The 23,648-nt window shown below is 34.9% G+C and overlaps 1 pseudogene; it reads left to right on the forward strand.

The window, feature by feature from the left end:
• Positions 1-3,257: 3,257 nt before the first annotated feature.
• LOC123234428 overlaps positions 3,258-23,648 on the forward strand; it is a 163,265-nt pseudogene continuing 142,874 nt past the window's right edge.

Here is a 23,648-nt window from a genome sequence, read left to right on the forward strand (position 1 = left end):
TGATCCATTGTTGGGAGAACTTGTGAAATGATTCAACCATTCAGGAGAAAATTTTGGTCCTATACTCAATGGGATATAAAATAGTATCTTTTGACCCAGTAATATTATTACTATTTATAACCAAAAGGGATAAAAAAGGAGAAAGATCCAGGTCTGGGGGACAAGACTTCACTATTTAACAAAATTCCATGAGAAAACTAGAAACCAATTCATGAAAAAAAAATAGCCTAGGTATAGACCCAATATCTCACACCCTATTCAAAATAAAGTCAAAATGTATATGTAATTATTCAATAAATATCAAATCAGAAATGAATGAGAAGGATAGAATATTTTACCCATCTTATCTATTCAAAAGGGAAGAGTTTATGGTCAAAAAAGGAAGAGAGAGCATTATGGGACGTAAAATAAATAATTTTGAATATATTTTAAAAATTGACAAACAAAATCAATGCAGCCAGTATTGGAAGGAAAAAAGGAAACTGGGAGTAATTGTTACAAATTTCTTTGATAAAGGTGTCATTTCTCAAATATAGAGAAAAATGGGCCAAATGCATGAGAAAGTCAATTTCCATTTTATAAATGATCAAAAATAATGAGTAGGTAGCTTTCAAAATAAATCAAAAGTAAATATTATATCAAAAATACTCTAAATCACTACTGACTAGAGAAATGTAAATTAAAACAATTATGAGGTACCACTTCACACCTACCAAATTGACTAATATGACAGAAAAAAATAAAAATTTGAGAGGATATGGAAATATTGAGACATTAATACACCATGCACAGTGCATAGAGTAATGAACTGATTCAACTATTTTAGAGAACAATTTTGAATTTTACCCAAAGGAATCTAAAATTGTGCAAATTCTTTGACCCAGCAATACTGACGCTCATTTTGCATCCCAAAGAGTTTATGGGTCATTTGAGGTGTTCAAGGAGGATTAATACTTCTGGTATGAAGGCTTTTTTCAGGACTGTTCATCCATGTTTGGGTTCCATCTTTCATCCAAATCTCCCATCTGGTTTTAAGAAGCTGTAGCATTGTGTAGCAGCCATACCCTGGAAAAACTGTCCTGGCAGATGGGATAAATCAGGGTGAAGATAACTCATGGTCATTCGAGACATCACTGTGTGAAATCATTGGTGTTTTCTTGAAACAAAGGAAAAAGCAACATCTCAAAGAGGTTAAAGGAAAAGGTCCTAAAAATATACAAGAAATATTTATCACAGCTCTTTTTTTTGTGGAAAAGAATTAAAATTTGAAGGGATGTCCTTCAGTTCAGAAACAGCTGCATAAGCTGTCTTATATGATTACTATGGAATACTACTGTGCTATTAGAAACATTGAGCAAGTAGTTTTCAGAAAAACCTGGGAAGACTTCAGAATTGATGCAAAGTAAATATGAACTGAGAACCACTATATACCATAACAGTGATGTTGTATGAAGATCAACTGTGAATCACTAAGGTATTCTCAGCAATTTAATGATCCAAGAGAATGACAAAGGATTAATGAAGAAAAATGCTATCCACCTCCAGAGAAAGAATCTGAAATTAGATCAAACAGAATAAAGCATATTTTTCTCTCTATTTTTTGTTCTTTGTTCTTTTCTGAAACATGTCTAGGGGCAGCTGGGTAGCTCAGTGGATTGAGAGTCAACCTAGAGAGAGGAGGTCCTATGTTCAAATCCGGCCTCAGACACTTCCCAGCTATGTGACCCTGGGCAAGTCACTTGACCTCCATTGCCCACCCTTACCACTCTTCCACCTATTAGCTAATACACAGAAGTTAAGGGTTTAAAAAAAAGAAACATGGCTAAAATTGAAATATTTTTGCATTAATCCACATGTATAATCAATAATGAAGTACTTGCCTTCTCAAGTGGAGGGACAAAGAAAATTTGGAAATGAAAAATCACTTTAAAAGTATGTTAAGGGGGAAGCTAAGTGACTTAGTGGAATGAGATCCAGGTCTAAAGACAGTTTATCTTTGATCTCAGACACTTCCTAGCTGTGTGAACCTGGACAAGTCACTTAACTCTCATTACTTGGACCTTACTGGTCTTCTTCATTGGAACCAAAAGAAAGTATTGATTCTAAGACTGAAGGTAAGGGTTTTAAAAACAAGAATCATATTAATTTTTTGGACATAATTAAGAAAAATAAAATGACATCATTCTTATAAAAATATAATTTATCTTCTAATTTTAAATCTAGACTCATAAGATCCACTGTATTAATAAATTTACTGACTCCATTCTATTTATAACATCTAGACTTGAAACCTATCTCAGTCATTTGTTGTTATGTGGAATAACAAGATTTTTGATCATTATATTCCTCATCTATAAATAGTAATACTAATAGTAGTAGCAGCAGCAGCAGCAGCAGCAGCAGTAGTAGTAGTAGTAGTAATAGTAATGACTAGAATTTATCTCACTTTAAAGTTCCCAAAGAACTGCACATTATCTCTTTAGAGCAGTGATGGGCAAACTTTTTAAAGAGGGAGCCAAAGGAAAGGAAATGCTCCTCTGTCAGTCTGTTTCTAAGGCAACTCTTTCTAAGTTTCATTGTATTGTATCCTTCTCATTGTATTGGTCAGATTAGGAATAATGTCGTGTGGCAGGACAGAACATTTCAGGGGGCCTCATCTAGCCCCCAGGCCATAGTTTGCCCATCACTGCTTTAGAACCTTGTCACAGTCCTGGGAGGTTAGGTGCTATTATTATCACTTCCTATTGTACAGTGGGGAAATTGAGATGAATAGAGTTTATATGACTTTCCCATGTTCAATGAGTCAACAAGAATTATTAGTACTCTAATATTGGCCAGTCACAGATTTATGCTCTGGATATAGGAAAAGAGACAAAAAAACATACATAGTCAGTGATGGTAAAATATTCTACAGCTTATTAAAGCCCTCTGTTCTCCGATTCTGGGTCTTATACTGACCTCTGGCACTTATAGGAACAAGAGTTGTAAATTCTTCCCAGGGATCCATGGTACAGGCTCCATTTTACTTCTATCTTCTGAATATTTATAATCAGAGGATCACACATTTAACATTGCCAGGTCCTTTAAAGACATTCCAGATTAATAATACCTCTCCTACTGTAAAGATTAAAATTGGGGAGTCTGATGGTAAATTTAATGATCCATTTATTATAAAGGCTAAGGTGAGAAAGATGAGCAAGTAGAGGTAGGTTGATCTGAAAGAAAGTTAACCTTGATCTACCTTTTCCATTTTGTTGATGTCCTGCAACAGCCACAGCCAGCACCAACACCAAAGTGAAAGAGGCCTTGTGCTTCCTGGTTCAGGACTCATATGCTCTTCTGGCTCTTTCCTCCATATTAGCTTGCACATTGACATATCTGCAGGTACTGGGGATGCCCAGACTGACTCCTGGAGATGTCGTCACATTTGTGACATCAAAAGCGGTGAGTGTAATTTTCCTCACACTACCCATTTAAAGAGTAGTAAACTGAGGTCTAATGTTTGTCTTGCTCAAGGTCACAAATGTAATAAGTGCACAAGCCAATAACCTAGATATGTTGACACCCCCACTCTAATGTTCTGTTCACTGGATTCAAGTATAGATTTTTAGATGCAGCAGAACATATTAGCATATTCAATTTGAATTCAGAAGCCATGATTGAGAGAATAAAATTGCATAGTGGAAAGCTGAATTGATAATTAATTCATGAAATTATGAAATATGGGACAGGCAAACCCAATTCTTTGGGTATTATCTGGGAAAGACCTCAGTGGATAAAGGAGTGGCAATCACACTTTCATTAAACACAGAGTGTAGGGGCAATTGGAGATGTGGTAAAAGAGGTACAGAGACTAATGGCAAGGTAGAAACAAGGAACAGAGTAGTGAGATAAGCCATGTGAAGAAGACAGATAGAGTTGGGGAGAGGCAAAGACTTTCATTCACATAATCATGAAGTAGAATTGAGAGCATGGTCTCAGTGGAGATGGAAGTTGGCTTGGGTGACTGTAGCTTGTGGTCTAATTTTATAGAGGTTTTTTGAGGAAACAGACTAACTCTCATCCATGCCACCTTGGGGATAGTTCTTTAACATATCCAAATCACCTCAAAGTTATTAAGGAGACTTCAAAGTTATACCTCAAATTTATCAGCACTTTTTTGATATTCTGCTGGGATCCTTGAAGTCTGGATTTTGTCTGGAATTTACATATTTGAAGACTAAAACTTTGACAAGCAACACTTTCATGGTTTCCCATAAGTCAGAACATAATAGCAGAATATGAAAGTTGGTTAATATATGATACAGTTTGTAAATTATGCTCCTTTCATCTTTGGGATGGTTTGTATATGACTTCTAGATTCCCTTTTCCAATCGTATTTCTTACTACTCTCTCTTTATACTGGTGACTTTTAAACTAATAATGATGACTAGAAGGAAGCAGTGGTCAGGGGAACCTGTTTGGTCATTTCAGTTCTATCTGACTTATGGGCCCATCTCAGGATTTCTTGGCAAAGATACTGAAGTGATTTGCCATTTCTTTCTCCAGATCTTTTTATAGATAGAGAAAATGAGGCAGAGTTAAATGACTTTCCAAGGGCCGCACAACTACTATATGTCTCAGGTCAGAGTTGAACTCAAGTCATGGAGACCAGAATAAGATGAAATTTTATTTTAATTTTGTAAATTATTATTCCAAATGTTTACAAATCCAAATAATCATTTCCATATATAAAGAAAAAAGAAGTTATACAAATGAAATAGCACATCTCCTATCTATTTAACTTACTTTTCTTCCTATCTACATAATAGATCCCATCCCTAATCCAAAATCCTCCCTACCCTCCTTACATCACATAGGATATTGCATGGAGGCAAACATATTTACATAAATTGTCTTTCATATTTTATATTTTTGTTCTCTTTCTGGAGGTTTCATTCTCAGTTTATTTTTCTACTACTAGTTCTGTGGCCATGCATAATGTTCTCCTGGTTCTATTCATTTCAATGTTCATTATCTCATACAGTTCTTTCCAGGTTTGTAAAAAGCATTTTTTTCATCATTTCTTATCATTCAGTAACATTCCATCACTGTCATATACCAAAATTTGTTTAGTAATTCCCCAATTGATGGGGATCCTCTCAGTTTCCAATTCTTTATCACCACAAAGAGAGCTGTTATAATATTTAGAACAATATGGGTTATTTTCCTCTTTCCAAAATCTCCTTGGGAGTGTTTTAATTAAAAATTAATCTTGGAGACTTTATATTAAATTTATAATTATTTATTGGTAAAGAGAAAGACAGGGAGAAAGAAACAGATTTTCCTAACTACTCCATCTCCTGCCATGTTGAAAGTCTTTGGTGACCAGATCTCCAGACCATTTGGCCCCAGTCTTGCCAACCCAGCATCATTACAACTGGCTTCAAAGGCAAGCACAGTCCATAACAGATGGTTGGCCAGCCACAATCAGCATGGGAAAGATCAAATAAGAGACTCCTGGGCAGAGCAAGGAAAAAGCTCCGAAAGCATAGGACTCAAGCCGAACACCATCCCCACCCCTCACCCCCTCAGTTTGTCTTCTTCAATCCTCATTCACTGTTGCCATCACCATTGAAGCTTCAGATGCAGGAACAGAGGCTTCTAGGAACCTTCATTTGTGAATGAGGAATCCAGGGTGGTCTTCTTGGATGTAGGCAACAGGATCATCAAAGAGGATGAAGATGCTTATCTTGCCCTCTCCAGTTGTATTGTTGATTCTAAGCTGTTTACTCAATTCTTCTTATGAATTGCTGTGGAACTGGGAAGAGGGAAGCTAAAAACCTACCTCCCTAGTTGCCTGTTTGTTTATGATATTTGTCACTTCCTGTCTGATTTTTATATTTCTTAGGATTGATTATGTGGATTTATTATTGATTGCTTTTAGGGGGTATTAGTAAGGGTGTAAGAAATAAAATGGATATAAAAGGATAGATTTAAAAATATTACGGTATTAAAAGATTTATTGGTAGCCATTAGAAAAATGAAGCCACGTGCCATTTTAAGAGTCAATTTAAAAGATGCACCCTGTTACTTCCTTTCCCCATCCTGACTGCTCCAAATCACCAAAGAGAGAAGTGTCAATCCAGTCACTCACTATTTATCCTTCTATGTTATTATGCTTCCTGTTCACTTGATTAAGTAAGAGAGGAATCATGGGCAATGTAGTTTGAAAGATCCCTAAACTTCCACAGGAAGTTTAGATCAGGGACCTCAAAATTTCAACTACACATTCACCCCTCAAGAGCAGAAAGAGACTGGTCTCCCCAAAGGCTCTTGTAAACATAACTAACTTTTAAATTACAGAAATTTGGGGATAAAAAGAAAAGAGGAAAAAACCAATGATCCAATGATTGTTAGGCACATTGACAAAAAGTCAATTAGGGGGCAGTCCCCTTTGGCATAAGGGTGTACATTCAAAACAAATTCATTCAACTCCCCATATTTCAATCAACTGTACCCCAAAGTCCATTTTGGATGTTCTTGATGCAGTGTAGGTTCTCCAGGTATCTTCATGGTGCCTTCTCCAAACAGGTTTTTTGTCTGGATTCTAGGGAAATGGCAAATTTCTTATCCTGAAATGAATCTCAAAAGAATTTAAACTTTACATTATCGATTATAATATATACATTCTCATTATAAAACATACTTACCCCCCTGAGGAGAATTAATAACACATCTCTCCCTGAAGAGGGTTAAGGTCAATACCCAGAAGAGCTAAGGATACATGGCTGAGTTATGGGGTTGTATGAGTCAATTGGCAAAAGAAATAAAAGAAATAAAAAATCCAAATAAAAGAGAAAAAATAACTCACGAGTGAAATGTTAAATGCCAAAGTCTTATGTGGAAAAATTGTAAGGAAAAATAAACTTATAATAGGTCCTTGAATTAAGGCCCAATTAAGGTGATTTAAGCAATTGTGTAATTACCCATTCAGTAGCCATGACTACAGAAAGTTGCCACACTTATGAAAGAAAGAAAGGGACCAAATTTTTGTGTGAAAAGGGAAATGTCTTTCCCTGGTATGATTTCCTTGCACTTCTCAGGGATAACGTGAGCCAGGATGATGGCCAACCTTTAGTACTTGACTAGGCTGAAGCTCAGGGAAGTCTGGCCTCTAACATATGTCAGAACAGTTGCAACCCCAAACCTCACATTAAGTTTCAAGTCCTTTAGTATTGGCATAGAAGTTGTGGGAAAATCAGGACACTAAAATACTGCTGGTGGAGGTGTGAATTGTTCCAATAATTCTGGAAGGCAATTTGAAACTATGCCCATAGGGCTTTAAAAGAATGCCTACCCTTTGACCCAGACATACCACTTTTGGGTTTTTACCCCTGTTAAAAGGGAAATAGTTAATATATAACGATGTTAATAACTGGCTAGTCAGAGTATGCAAACAAGCTAGATGGGTTACCTCCCTCCATCTTCTAACTAGAGGGCTATAAGGGGTTGGTCCCTGAGATGAAAACTGAGAATAGGGATGAACAGGATTCTGTATTCAGATAAGAAACACCTCCTGGAGTAAACTATTAGTGGTTTTCCAGGACTTAACAAAATGCCTGGCACCCTTAGATATCTTTTCTGATACAGATCCTGTCTGAAAAGCAGCAATGGTGGACAATTTTGAGTTTGACTTTACAGAAGTCTGTTAGAGCTGATTCCCCAATTGATCCCTTCACCCTCTAACCTCCCCTTATATCTCACAAGATTATATTGGACTGCATTGGTATATAAACTCAGAAGTGATTTATTAAACTAGTAATCAGGAAAGGATTGGGAAAGAGGGAAACAGGAGTTCCCTAAGCTCCAGCAAAGAGACTGTTCAAGGGTCCCCTTTGGCTTTGTCAAAAGCCAAAAGGGTCGGCTTGAAATCTTCCCCTCTTTTACCTGACTATGCTGTTAGCCTAAGTTATTTTTTTTAGGAAAATGTTTTCCATGGTTACATGATTGATGTTCTTGCTTTCTCTCCCTACAACTCCCCACCCCCCAGTAGCCAACGCACATTTCCACTGATTTCTTCTTGTGTCATTGATGACCTAAGCTGTTAATGAAATATCACAAAAGTCTTTAGATATAGCTAGCACTGAGAGAAAATTTTCTTCCTCAGGACTGGCACAGTCTGCCCTCCAGGATAAATTCTCTTGGATAGCTAATGAATTCTGCCAGTCTATGAAGGTTTGTTGTCACAGATATTCAGGTTCAAACCATCAAGTTGAAAGCATGAATATGGTAGGGAAATCCACAGGGAAACCTGAGGTTCAGTCCTCCCAAAGGAATATGAGCTATGTTCAGTTCAGGGCTCAGAACTGAACTCCCTCTAAGATAGTTCTTCCCAGAAGTCCTTGCTTTCCCCTTCCAACTGCCTTGGCTGTCAGTCATCACATTCCAACATTCCATTTTCATCTCTGCAAAATTTCTCTTTCTCACCCCAAAGAGATAATAAGGGAAAAAAAAAACTTGTACAGAAATATTCATAGCCATACTATTTGTGGTGGCAAAAGAATGGAAAATGAGGGGGTGTCCCTTGATTTGGTAATGGCTGAATAAATTGTATTATATGATGGAGATGAAATATTATTATGCTGAAAGGAATAATGAACTGGAGCAATTCCATGTGAACTGGAAAGATCTCCAAGAACTTATACAGAGTGAAAGGAGCAGAACCAGGAAAACATTGTACACAGAGACTGATACAGTGTGGTACAATCAAATGTAATAGACTTTTCTACAGGACAATTCTGAGGGATCTATAAGAAAGAATGCTATCTATATGCAGAGAAAGAACTGTGGGAACAGAAATGCAGAAGAAAATCATATGATTGATCATATAGTTCAATAGAGATATGATTAAGGTTTTGACATTGAAAGATCACTATACTGCTAATATAATAACATGAGAATAGATTTTGAACAATGATACACGTATAACCCAGTGGAACTTCTTGTCAGCTTCAGGAGGGGATAGGAAAGATGAGGAGGAAGTAAAAAATTATGTAACCATGGAAAATTATTCTAAATAAAATTAAAATTAAAACAGAAGTCAAATACCCTTTACTTTTTAATTGTGTTTTCTATTCATTAGAGTCCAAGGAAGGTAAACATAGTTAACCAGAAAAAAACACAACACTATTCTCATGAGAATTCTTAATTTTTAAAACATATAGAAAAATTGTAGTGCTATGTGTTCATTTTCACATTTCGCAAAGGTAGAAGGACTAGTTCCAATGATTTATCTAGTTTATGGATTTTGTGTTGCTGAAACTACTTCTACTAAGCAGGTAAACACTTTTCATGAAATCAAGGGTACTAGAGAGTTGCTGGAGGCACTGATATTCTAAATGATATACCCTGAGTCACATATACACCATATGTATATATTTTATGGAGCAGAATAGCATAGTACTTAGTCACAGCCTCAAAGTCAGGAAGATCTAAATTCAAATCCAATCTCAGACACTTATTAGTCCTCTGACTATGGGAACATCACTTAACTTATGTTTACCTAAATTTTTCAACTCTAAAAAGAGAATAATAATAGCTCTATGTTCCGGTGTTATTACAAATATCAAACCAAATATGCATTTTAAAGCACTTACTATAATGCCTGACAGAGTCATCAGGCTTAAATTTAGATGTATCTGAACTAGAAGCCAATATCATATCCACTATGTCACACTCCTGCTCTAATGCCTACTTTCCCATTATATCAATAAATTTGCCTTCCTTTTCTTTGGAATTCAAGTCAATCAATGTGTTAGGTGATTTCTACATGTAATATGGTTTAAGAAAGCAATATCACTTGTAAGTTACTGAAAAAATAAAAAAAATTGGAAGGATAGCAAGTATTTGCCAATGTCATATTGTAGGTCAAGGTTAAAATGGGAGAAAGGTCTCCTGATTCATACTGAAAATTTCCCAGAAGTTATTTCTGCAGCTATTTTTCTGCATTTATTTCAGACTCCCTGACATCCCTACAAAAGAACATATCACTGATGACCCTAGGGCCTTGCAAAGCCTTCAACCAAGAAATATTCCATTATCTCCAGTATTTACTCTACTTAATAGGGCAAGAAAGTGTACTAATACACATTACAGATTTCCCCCTCACAACAGGACTTCAAAGGAAAGGGCTTTTCAGTCATCATTTAATCCAAAAAATTTCATCAACCAGAATAACTCTATTCTCAAATCATTTCATCAGGTTTTTTTTCTTTTACTTTTAGAGAAGGTCACAGGTGAAATATAGTATGGCAACTTCCATTGATGATGATACCTAGGTTGTAACCCTGAAAGCCCAGAAGGATGATTTCCTCAATGGTAACAGGGAATTTTGGAGTGGTCATGTTTTAGAGTCTAAGATAATGAGTTTAATTGTGGAGAGGTTAAGTTTAAAATATCTACTCGCTATTCAGTTTGAAATGACTGAAAAACAATTAGAGATACAAGACTGTAAATCAGAAGAGGTTAAGCCTGGAAAGGTAGATTTGAAAATCATTATTATTGAGATGTAAATAAAATCCTCTGGAGTTGATGACACCATCAAATTAAGTAGTATAGTTGGAGGAGAAGAGGGTACAGCAGTGATTCCCAAAGTAGGTGCTACTACCACCGCCTGTTGGGTGCTGTAGTGATGCACGGGAGCAGTGATGGCCACAGGTGCATTTATCTTTCCTATTAATTGCTTTTAAAATTTTTTTAAATTTAATTTCCAGGGGCAGCTGGGTAGCTCAGTGGAGTGAGAGTCAGGCCTAGAGACAGGAGGTCCTAGGTTCAAACCCAGTCTCAGCCACTTCCCAGCTGTGTGACCCTGGGCAAGTCACTTGACCCCCATTGCCCACCCTTACCAATCTTCCATCTATGAGACAATACACCAAAGTATAAGGGTTAAAAAAATTTAATTTCCAGGGGGCTAAGTAGTATTTTTTTCTGGAAAGTGGGCAGGAGGCCAAAAAAGTTTGGGGACCACTGGAGTACAGTATAGAAATCTCTCAAATAATGACAATTGGAAGAGAGAAGGAGCTGACAGAAACAGGAAGAGAACAAGGAGAGAATGTTGTTACAGAATCCTAGATGAATAGTTTAAAAGGAATTAGGATTGAAAACAAGCCATTAGATATGGCAATTAAGAGATTTTGAATCATTTTGTAGGCAGTAGTTTTGAGAGAATTATGAGATCAGAAGCCAGATTGTAATGGGTTAAGTAGCAAGTGACTGGAGAAAAAGTGGAGAAATCAACTATATGAGACCTTTTCAAGGAATTTAGACACAAAGGGCAAGGTGAATACAAAATATTCATTATTGGGGATGGTAGGACAAAATTAAAGTATTTTTGAGGAATTACCTTTGCTAATCTGCATCATGACAGTGAAGAGGAAGAATCAAGTGCACAGGTGGTATTACTTCATATCATTAGAGTGATTATTTGTTTTCTGCATATTGACTACTGTAGACTGATGGCCCTTTCTTTACCTATTATGTTCAATAACAAGTTCCTAAAAATAATCATCTATCGATGACCAAGAGAATAAGGTAATTGTGCTCCAGTAGGAAAATGACAAAAAAGGGACAAGTACCTTCATTTCCTCCTTTATTTAAAGGTTAGAAGTGACCTTACAATACTTTTCCAAAGATAAATTTCTTTGCAAAAATAATGAAGCATTCTATTGTGTTGTGATTAATATTTTATTTGCATAAAGAGTATCACATAAAAGGTCTCCCCTACCAGAATTTATTTTTTTCCAATAAATTGTCACTCTTTATTAATAGGCATAGAAATCTAGAGTGGAAGGGAACTTTGCCCATTATCTACTCCAACCTTCTCATTTTACCCACAAGATAAACATATAGGGAGGGCAACTCATATTTGTAAGCAAAAGAATCAGGACTAGTACTCATGCTTTATGATGCCAGAGCAAAGAATTCTTAAATGAATAGAAAACAACCAATAAGTACCTTTTCTAAAATATTTATAATTTGTGATTAAATCAGCTGAACAATTTAGAATCAGGATATTGTATTGGAAAAATGTATTAAGTCTATATTCAGAGGACTTGTCTTCAAATTCAGGCTCTTCTATCTGCCATCTGTGTGCTGTTGGGAGGGTTAATTAGCCTCCTTTGGTACAAGTTTCTACACAGATATATATGTATATACACATGTCTGTGAGTATGTATACATATGTGTGACTACATATGTATATAGAGATAGAGAGCTAAAAGAACTTAGATAGAAATGGATTTTATTTATTATTTATTTATCAATGTCTTTTCCAGTACCAAATCTCAGATGGTCTCATTTAATCTTTAATTTTGATATACAGAACTGATTTTCAAAGATGTTTTCTTTCCTTCTTTGCTTGTTTCTTCCTTCCATCTTTCCTTTCCTTCTTTCTTTCACTCTCTTTATTACTTTCTTATCAATGCCTTCCTGCATTATTTTTGCATTGTATTTTAAAGGTACCTTGTCGATAACATGGGCACGTCTGATTAACATCTATTAAGCTTTGTTATGTATCCGAAATTTCTCATTCTCAGATCCAACATTTTATCAGAGTGGGAGCACTTTCATGTGTGTAAATGACAAGCTCCAAATCTTCATGAGTTGCAGTGTCTTTAATAAAACAAGAAAAACACAATGCACTTCACATATAACCCCATTTTTTGTTAAATAAATCTCAGAACTCCTATGGCTTTATTTTCAATGGGTGTTGTGTGGATGATATTTTGTTTGCTTTATTTTGCTAAGGAGAATAATTCCAACTGTTAGAACGGAGATCAGGTTCTCCTATTCCTTTTTATGTTCTCAGAGCTAGCTGTTAATTCCTTTTAAATGAACATTTATATGAAAGCAAAACACTGTTTTAAGTGTAAATCCAGCAAGATTTATCAAAAGACATGACTTATAGAAGAGGTTTATTTTACTGGTCTGAATAGCTGATGGACAGTAGTTCCTGGAAATATGAAAAGTCTTTAGACTTTCCAAGTGAATGGAAACTGATCTGTGTCCTGTGTCTCCCACAGATTCTTCTTGTCCTTTTCCCATCATCTCCACACCAATACAAATATTGATAGCTATATGAAGGTGGGAGGATCAATCAAATTTCAGACTAAATTATTCTTGCATATAGTAAGAAAAAGCAGTGAGATTCTTGTTTTCTAAGAGAAGAATAAAACAAAGAGAGAGACAGAGATAGAGACAAAAAGACAGGGACAGAGAAAAAGAGACAGAGAGATAAATCTAAATACATATATGTAGACTTCTTGATTTCATAAGGGGAGTGGAGACTTACAGCATAGGCTGAGAAAATTATGTGAGCTATGAGATACATTCTAACTATTTCAAAGCTTTTTTTTTAAACCCTTACCTTCCATCTTGGAGTCAGTACTGTTTATTGGCTCCAAGGCAGTAAAGTGGTAAGAGCAAGGCAATGGGGGTCAAGTGACTTGCCCAGGGTCACACAACTAGGAAGTGTCTGAGGCCAGATTTGAACCTAGCACCTCCCGTCTCTAGGCCTCGCTCTCAATCCACTGAGCCACCCAGCTACCCCCATTTCATAGCTTTTAAATAATTTTGTGGCTTCCTTTTCTTATACAAACTACATCAGCACCTGATAACTCTGCTGGCTATCTTGAGTTAGGCCATGTAATTGACCTAAAAAAAGTATAATCATTTCATATTGCCTTTATCCCTGATGCTGAGAATGATAAAGATCTCTCATCAAAAACCACTTCAATATAATATGATATCCAGTTACATTTATGGCACAGATTATCCCAGATTTCAGAGGTCTTGTATCCACAGACATATCTATGTGGTTAAAAATTTCCTCTTGTAGCTCTAAAATCCCTTTGTCTGAAAAAGCAGGCAATTTGAACTTCTAGAAAGTGAGTGTTCTTGACTAGCAAGTTCCATGGCTCAACCGGGGATACCCTGTGGAGTCCATGGCCTGGGTGTATAGAGTTTGACACAGTCAGCATGCTACTGATATCAGTAGACCACTGAAGCCTGCATGAGAAAGTTAATCAATCTCATTCTACTGACTTTCTTTTGTATTTCCAAATAATTGTCAAGAATGGATGTGTTACTGTCATCTATCTGATAGCAACTATTTGCAATAGGTATACTCACATGAATTTTATTTCATCAGGAAACTTGAGAATATATAAAGAAACCTATTGATTTTTCTCTTCCATGTGTTTATCTGATTTAACTCTAAGGATAGTTGCTATGGTGGCAATTCACAATGTAACTGATATCAGAATCAAATAGAATTCTAAATGAGACACCAGTCACTGTCCCTAAAATAGAGAAGAAAAAACTCTACAACTGTGAGACTGAGAAGTGTTCAGGGAAATCTGACATACATACATACATACATACATATATATATATATTCATTCCATTTCCCACTAGGGAAACTAAGAGTATGAGGTGGATTGTAAGTGCTGGTCCAAATTAGTAGAGGGCATTTCTTTATGTAGCCATACCCTTCACAGGTGAAATTGCGCATCTTGACAAAACCAAACAACATATTTTGTATTTACTTATCTGTGCAGTTGGGGCTTCTAGGTGGTACAGTGGACAGAGATCAGGTCCTGATGTCAGAAAGATTCATTTAACAAGTTAAGATAATAGTTTCAAACACAAACTAGCTACATGACCCTAGGCAAGTTACTTAAACCTCTTTGACTTAGTTTCCTTACCTGTAAAATGATCTGGAGAAGGAAATGCAAAAAAAGACTCCAAAACATTTGCCAAGAAAACCTCAAATGGAATCATGGAGTGACAGACACCTGAAAAAATAGATTAACAACAACTTATTTGTGCACATATTAAATCCCTATATTACAATGCAAACTCTTTGAAATTAGGCATTGTTTTACTTCATTTCATGTCCCAGTACCTAGGACAGTGACTGGAATATCAGAAATGCTTAATGAATGTTTGATAAATTGAATGAAATGAAAAACAACTCCAAATTCATTCAGTAAACCACAGGATGCAAATTAAATGAGGATCTTTGGAGATCTAAATATCTGTATTTAAGAATAAAAGACATGGCAGGAATTTTCTTCAAACTTTCTGTAGAATGTGACATTCTCAGATATTTATATTCCTCCAGGGTCCTTGTGACTATTCTTTCCTGGTTATCTGCTACCCTTCACTCTCATTTTTTTTTCTTTCTCTAAACTTTTAAGTTATGTTGTTGTTCAATCATTTCAGGCATCCCCAACTCTTCATGACTCCATCTGGCATTTTCTTGGTAAACATACTGAAGTGTTTTTCCATTTCTTTATCCAGTTCATTTTACAGATGAGAAACTGAGTCAAAGAGGGTTAAGTGCCTTGAGCAGGCCCCTCAGTTAGGAAGTATCTGAAGTCAGATCTGAACCTAGGACCTCTTGTCTCAAGTCCTGGCTTTTTACCCATTGAATAACCTAGCTGCCCCATTACCTGTGCTTTCAAACATTTTTATCAATTACTTGGATGATGAAACATATAGAATATTCATATAAATAGAATGGAAAACTTGGAGAAATCTCCAACACACTGGATGTTAAAGTAGGATCCCAAAAAATTATTTGACTAGACTGAAGCTGACTCTTATAAGGTGAAATTCAAAAGGAATAAATATAAAGGCTTGTACTTTCATGAACAAAATAAACTTTATAGCTACAAATGGAACACATAAGATTAAGAAGTAGTTAATATTCAAAGAAAAAAGATGTGGATATTTAAGTGGCTTCTTAGGTTATTATAAACCAGCTATGAAGTGTATTATCAAGAGAAACCTAATTTCGTCATGAGATGTACTGAGTATAGACATAGACCATAGATTAAAAAAATAGGGAAGTGGTAGTTCCCCTTTATTTTACTTTTGTTTGCTCTCAACAAATTCATTCTAATGGGGAAGAAAGCATGGCTATGCACAAACACAATAGAAATTTCATAAATTAGAGTTAATCAACCATAAGGAAGGTTTTGCAAGAAGGTCCTTCTTGAGGTGAAACTTTAAAATAAATGTGATTCTAAATTGTGGGGTTGAGGAAAGACTGTATTCCTGTCAAGGTTCAGTTTATGGAAAGGCATGGAAGTGAAAGAGTCAATGGAAAGTATGAGAAACAAGAGAAGGCTGATTTGTCTTCACTGTAGAGTGTATGAGAGGAGCAGTATGAAACACCTACAAAAGGCAGTTTAATCAGCTTCTTCAAGGACTGAAATACCAGATCTAATAGATTATGTTTACTTCTGCTTAATAAAAGTAGCCACTAAAAATTTTAAGCAGAGAAGTATGACCAGTGCAATATATTTGGATTCTTGTGCTCTTGAGCTTCATTCTAGCCTAGAATGTTTTTCCCCACAAATATGATGATTAATAACCATTAATTGATTCATTAATAGTTTGACCTCTCCTTTCCTATTGTCACAAACCATCTCACATCACGTTTAAATATGCATATATTAAATTTCAATCCTCCTTTGATCATTTAACTGTAAAGTCCTTACAAGTCTCCTTTCACGCATGTAAATTCATTATATTTTAAGATATATAATCTAGTTTTAGTATGAATGGATCCATAATAAGAATGCTATTCTTAAATACAATTATAGCTGTAGATGGAGATTTTCCTGAATGTATATGCACATATAAAGCATGTCTATATCTACATTTATTTCTCTTGGGCCTTTTGAACTGGACCACTTCTTGAATTATGGGAGGATGATGATAGAGGTCAAATTCTAACAGTACACATATAATTTCCAAAAATCTCTGGGCAATAAACTTTGCATACTCCAGCAAATGATAATGCACTTCAAGAAATATGGAATAAAATTATAATTATCTGACTTAAATATTTTGGATAGTTCCCTTTGGAATCTGTTGAATGAGGCTGGGTCATAATTTTTCTATTTAAATCATCAGTTTAAATGTATATTTACATATAGCCTACTATTTTCAGCACCATATAAAGCCCATATGGCATGAGAAGGTAAATTTATTGAAATGATCCTAGTAGCAGGAAATTTGTAATATCAAAATTCAATAATTGGAAAGACCTAAGACTAAACCATATCTAGTAATGAATTTCCTTTGTAGCATCCCCAGAAAATTGTCACTCGGACATTGAACTCTAGATGTCAGAGGGAATCCATCATTTCCTGAGATATAGACATAACTACTTCATATCAGAATTGGCAGAGGCCTCCTTGATCATTTACTCTGATCATTACAAACATGTATGCACTGATATGTGTCCCCAATATAAGATGCCTGGTATGTATGTTTAAGCATGTTTTCCAAAACCATGCTTAAAAATTTCTTTTGAGGAAAAATTCATATCTCTTGATTTTCCTCTTTTTAATTTTCCCCTTTTTAATTTTTGCTCTTTATTTTATTTTTTTTAAACCCTCACCTTCCATCCTGGAGTCAATACTGTGTATTGGCTGAATGGTAAGGGCTGGGCAATGAGGGTTAAGTAACTTGCCCAGGGTCACAGAGCTGGGAAGTGTCTGAGGCCAGATTTGAACCTAGGGCTCCTGTCTCTAGGCCTGGTTCTTAATCCACTGAGCTACCCAGTTGCCCCCAATTTTTACTATTTAACCAGAGGGGCTAACTTTCCCCTCTAGACCCAAATAGAACCAGTCTTGCTGAACCTGTATATAGGAATGTTTGCATTTTTTCTTGTCTAGACTAAATATCTTCAGTTCCTTCTAGTATGTCATAGACTAAAGGTTTTTAATTAACCTGACTGCCCTTCTCTGGATACTTTCCATCTTGTCAGTATTCTCCTTAAATAATATTTTCTAGAATTGGACATAATATTGTAGATATGACCCAGTGTCGAATATAATAACATAATCAACTTATTCTGAAAACTCCTCTGTTATTCTGTATTACTCAGTGCCCTTTCTGGTATGTTTTCATTCAATTTTAGGCTTCCTCCATGACTCAGGATTTTATCTGTTATAATGCAGGGATCATTCCACTTGGGGCTGCCAAGTTTCCTTCTTTGAGTAATCATCCATTAGTCTGTAAGCTCCATGAGGACAAGGACTCTCTTTCATTCTGTTTGTCTTTTTATTCAAAGCACAAAGCCTTCTATATAGGAAGCACTTAATGAATGCTGATTGACTGGATCTGAATGAAGCCCAAGCCCACTCATTAACTCTTTTGGCTAGTAAAACATGCAGTTTATGCACATCATGCTTGAAGTTCACTAGATGTTTTTCATAAAACTGTTGCCAAAGCATGACCACACTGTTATCAGCATTTCTAAGTTGTAAAGGCAATTTCCCCAGAAAACCTGTAAAACTTCACATCAATCCCTGTTAAATTTATTCTTTAATTGAACCCAATATTCTAGACTTCAAGATCAAGGAGGGGTTCTAACTCTGAAATCCATGGACTTTGTCAACTATCTTTCCTAGCTTTGTATCATGTGAAAATTCAATGCCTTTATTGAAGTCATTGATAGAAATGTCAGTTAATATAGGGACAGGCAAAGATCTCTGTAATAACATGTTAGAGCTCTTTCTAAGCTGACATGGTACCATTATTGTCTTCACATTGGATCTTGACATACAACAGCTTCCAAATTGATCTAAGTATATTATGATCTAGCCTGCATCTCTGGTTTCCCTAACAATGTCATGAGTAAGGGGTCTCTAGGTGGTGTAGTGTATAGAAGGGAGGGCTTGGTGTCAGTTTTATTCTCCATTTTAATAAGTATAAATTTAAAAGAATCAATAAGAATGATTCCTTTTTTGTGGGGGTTCCTTAACTTCCTTTGAAGATCTGAGAAAATTTTGAATCCAAGTACTTAAGCAGAGCTCTAATTGATATTTGTACTAAGGATACAAATCTAATTTACATTTTATCTTGTTTGGGTGGAAAGTATGGGAAGGATATGATTATTTCTTAATATAAATATTATCCAGATATTACATATAAATTTTAATACATCGTAATTACATGTATCATATATACGTGATACATGTATATTTTATATATGTATAATAAATGTGTGTTATTTATACATGTGTAGTATATATTTGTATATAATATCTAATGATATTTTATCGATACTATAATATATATGTTTATATGTGCATGTGTGTGTCTGTGTCTCTATGCATACTGTTGTGTCTATCTTCTGTCATCTATCCTTGCTTCTATCTTTTATTTAAGCATTTTCCAAATTGATTGATCTCTTGAAACAATTTGGTTCTTCCCATTGGTATTGCCTTCTCCTGTGTCTTCAAAGTTTCATTATTATTTTACAGATGAGGAAATGAAGGCTTTGAAAAGTTAAGTGACTCACATAAGAAGACTCAGACCCTAAATTAGTCACTAATAATTATTTATTTGTTTGTTTATTTTGATGTGTTAGGTGCTGTACTAAGCACTAAGGATTAAAAGAAGAGAAAAAATTTGTCTCTGTTCCAAAACATAGATGGGATGTCATCCCAGTTGGTCAGATTCTGATGGGCTTTCCCATTGTCTATATAGATTCCCTTGCATCCCCTCTAACACTCTCACCTAGAAAGAAGATCGGTGGTTTTAGATTCACTCTCTTCATTAAGCTGTCTCTGTTCCTTCAATTCAGAGGGATATCTTTTTTGGACATTTTTGGACCATTTTCTGGGATCTAATCTTATGCATTGTATTATCACATCATCATTTTCTTTTATTTATTTTAGCTATTAAAACACATTTCTCTTCTTAGATTGTAAAACCTCCCAAAGGACAAGGACTCTGGGTCATTCTTCTTTATTCTACCTTCACTTCTCTCCTGACCATCCTTGCACTTATCCACAGAGACAGTTCTAGGACTTGTGTGCCCTATATAGACACAACAATTATACAAACAATGATATGTGATCACTGGCTGGCTGTAAAGGGTGGAGTTAGAAGATTTGGGGTGCACTTTTAAAAAATAAGCTGGCTCCAACCTTGGCTCTATTATCTCAGCCCTGTTTGTCTTTGTGTAGTACAAAAGTATCCATCAATAAACAATTTAACATCGAAATATGCTTCGACTAGTAGGCTGCCTCAATTCTACTAAGCTGGATCAGGCAGAGAGTCTACAAATCCCATTTAAATCCTATCCTGTTGAACTGGAAAGTGCAAAAAAGATATAATTATATTTTATACTTATTGCATACCTCCTTTCCTGGATCTCAAAATGCTTTACAAATACAAATCCTTCCAACATATCAGGCAGATAAACATTGTAAAGAATAGCTTACAATTTGTGACACAGAGATTGCAAATGCTTTTTCTCTTTTCAAGGTTATAGAGCATGAAGACATTAGTAGTAAATACAATTAACTTTCCCCTGTTGCCCTAATCTAGCCAGGAGGCCAGGCTGCTTCTCTTTTCATTGTGCCCATTTAATTAAGAATTTGGATCCTCATTTTAATGACAATTTTTAAAACCTAAGTTTCAAGCAAAATACCCCAAGAAATATACAAGGCTGAGCTTTCCCTGCTAATAATTGAGTGGTCAAAAGAAAACAACAGAACAGCATATATTGGTTTAAGGTTTATTTTCTCCAAAATGCTTTAAATATGTTGTCTAATTTGATCCTGACAAGAACCCTGCAAAATGAATGCCTTTATTACCTCATTTTATTGATGAGAAAAGAGTTTGGGGGATATTAAATGACTTTTTCAGGATCATGCAACTAAAAAGTGTTCAAGTTCACTTCCAACACTGAATGCATTGTCCCAAGTTCATGAAAAAGATTTTTCAGAAGAATTCTAAGCTATCAGTAATCATATGGAAATGCACCCCCCAAATAATAACAATAAATACCACCAGAGTAATAATAAAAAAAGAACTGAAAAATTAAAACAATTTTTTGGTTTCACTTCAAACCTAACAAATTCTTGGAAGTGATGGGAGGTGGGAAGTTAGTTTTGGAGGGAAGGGGAAGGGGCACACTAATAGAGATACTAAGATAGCACCTGTGCAAATGAAACACTCAGATACTGGTTGACTGACTAGTATATGGAGGGTAGTTATAAATTGATTCAACCATTTTCTTAAAAATTGGAATGATTTAAGAAAAGTCTTTAATGATTCATACACTTTCATCTAGTTATATCACTTTTTGGTACAGAAACTAGGAAGTCAGTGGAAGAAAGAAAGCTCACAATCATCAAAATGTCAATAAGAAAACTTTTTGGTAACCTAAACCTAGAAATTAAATTAGCCCTTAAATATTAAAGAATGGCTAACCAAGTTTTTCTAAAAGGATTTAATGCAATATACTCTATCCTGTTAAAAAAATACTAAGCCCAAGAAATTCAAATTAGCATTACAATAGCAATCAAAATAAAATGAAATAAAATAAATAATACAAGCTAGATCATCATTACAATGATTCCAAAATAAAGAATTATTGTTCTAAAAATGGTAATTATAGTCTGAAAAATTGTAATGGAAAATATTTTGCATCAGGGAACCAGTGATTAAAAGTTCCTCTCTCCTGTCAGTAGAGGAGAGATACTAGAGTAAAGAACAGTGCATGAACTACAAGTCTTTGTTCCTGTGCTTGTTGGTTTTCATTAGGTACTTTTGAGTACTACAAAAGGTAAACATGTACAGAAATTATTATAAAATAAAAGTAAAATGGTCTAATAAGTTTCATTTTTATTCTTTTTCTCTTAAAGTCAATGAAATTAAATAGGAGAGGGAGTGTTTTTCATCTATAAACTGCTAGACATTAACAGAAATATAGGGGAGTGATTTGATGTAAATAATTTGGAGGGAAATCCTGAATGCACTAGAAATCATCAATGTATATGATACTCAATTCAAAATTAATGTCTTCACTAAGATCAAGTATCTACAGCTGCGAAAGATCTTAGCAGTCATCTAGTGGAGGTTCCACATGGATGAGGTAACTGATGGTCAGAGAATTTAAGTGATTTTCCTAAAGTCACATAGGTAGTGAGTGGCAAAGCAGGGATTCAAATATATGTCCTCTTTTTTGCCCAGTGAAAAGTGGGTTTTGTATTAATGCAATAAAATGAAAATGTTATGGGAAAAATGTCATAGATCAAAATTCCCCAATAGTATAACAGTCCATATGATCATTTCCCCTTCAATACACTGTTACTTTGTATAAAAGGATAGATAAGGAAGGAACAGATCCACTCTGTTAAAGGAATATTATGTTAACTGTTAACAAAACATTTTTTTATCTTTTAAGAAATCTGCTTTTCAGATTGGAAATGGGGAGATTATAAACAGTTGAAATGGAATTAAAATTCAAGGTAAGGAAGGAATATGTATGAGACATTTAACAACCCTAAATGAAATGAGGTTTCATGACCTTGAAAAATCCCATCTAAGAATGTGAAGAGATCATATATTTGACGTGAATATACCTCTCATTCAACTTGGAGGAGGGAAAGGAAAAAAGGAACAGTTATCTAAATATTGGAAAGAAGAATACATATTCCAGGTATTGAAAATTACAAAAGAAGTTGATCCCAAATTTAAAGACTTCCCCTTGCCTTCTTTCCAACAGGCTTCAAATATACTACCTATGTTAAATTAAATACTATTTGTAAAGTGCTTAACACAGTTCCCAGCACATAGTATTCCCTTTATCATTTATTCCCCTCCTCCATTTACCTTTACCATTTTTGGGGATGCATTCTTTCATCAAAGGATTATACTTTATATTGCAATAGGAAAAGTGAGGGTATTGATAATAAGTTCCCTCTTCACCCTCAAATAAAATTTTATAACATGTATTATTCTCTCTGCCATCCCTGTGACCTAAAGATAGTGTCCTTTCCTTGCAAATATGAACTTGTATATTTGACTTAATTCCATCCCTTACTCTTTTCATGAGAACTTATTTGATCACTAAATCTGTTTCTCTTATTTCTTCTCATTTGAACTATAGAAATAGTGTGTTGGATTGTTTCTCTGTTTTCAATCTTTCTTATGAAAATCAGCCATCATTTTGCTCTCTAATAAATATTTCTAAAACACAAATCTGACCATGTACTACCTTTCCAGTCTACTTACATCTTAATCCCCACCATGTAATATTTGACCCTGTGACTATCCACTTTGCTGTCTTACAAATGAAGCACTCCATGTCTTAGTGCAAGACATTCTCTGAATGTCCCTCATTTTCAGGATATTCTCCTTCCTAAATTTTGCATACTGACTTCCCACCATCTTTTGAGATCCAAATAAAATCATATCTTCTACAGGAAAATATTTCCACAGTATGGGAAAATTAGATGTAGATAAACATCTTATACCCTATATCAAAAAAATTCAAAATGGGAAAATTACTTAAATACAAAGAGTGAAATCATTTATTAGGTGAACATAGATCTGTGGGAAAGGAAAGAATTTAAGATCAAGGAAGAGATAGGGAACATTTTAAAATGTTAAATGAATGACTTTGTTTATATCAAATTAAATTTTTTTGTACAAATGCAACCAATGCACCCAAAATTAGAAAGAAAGCATCAAACTGGGAGAATATTTTTATAACAAAAATCTTTGACAAAGGTTTAATTTCCCAAAAATATAGCATCTAAGTCAAATTTACAAAAAAAAAAAAAAAACAA

The sequence above is a fragment of the Gracilinanus agilis genome, chromosome 2 (assembly GCF_016433145.1).
Source record: "Gracilinanus agilis isolate LMUSP501 chromosome 2, AgileGrace, whole genome shotgun sequence".
NCBI lineage: Eukaryota > Metazoa > Chordata > Mammalia > Didelphimorphia > Didelphidae > Gracilinanus > Gracilinanus agilis.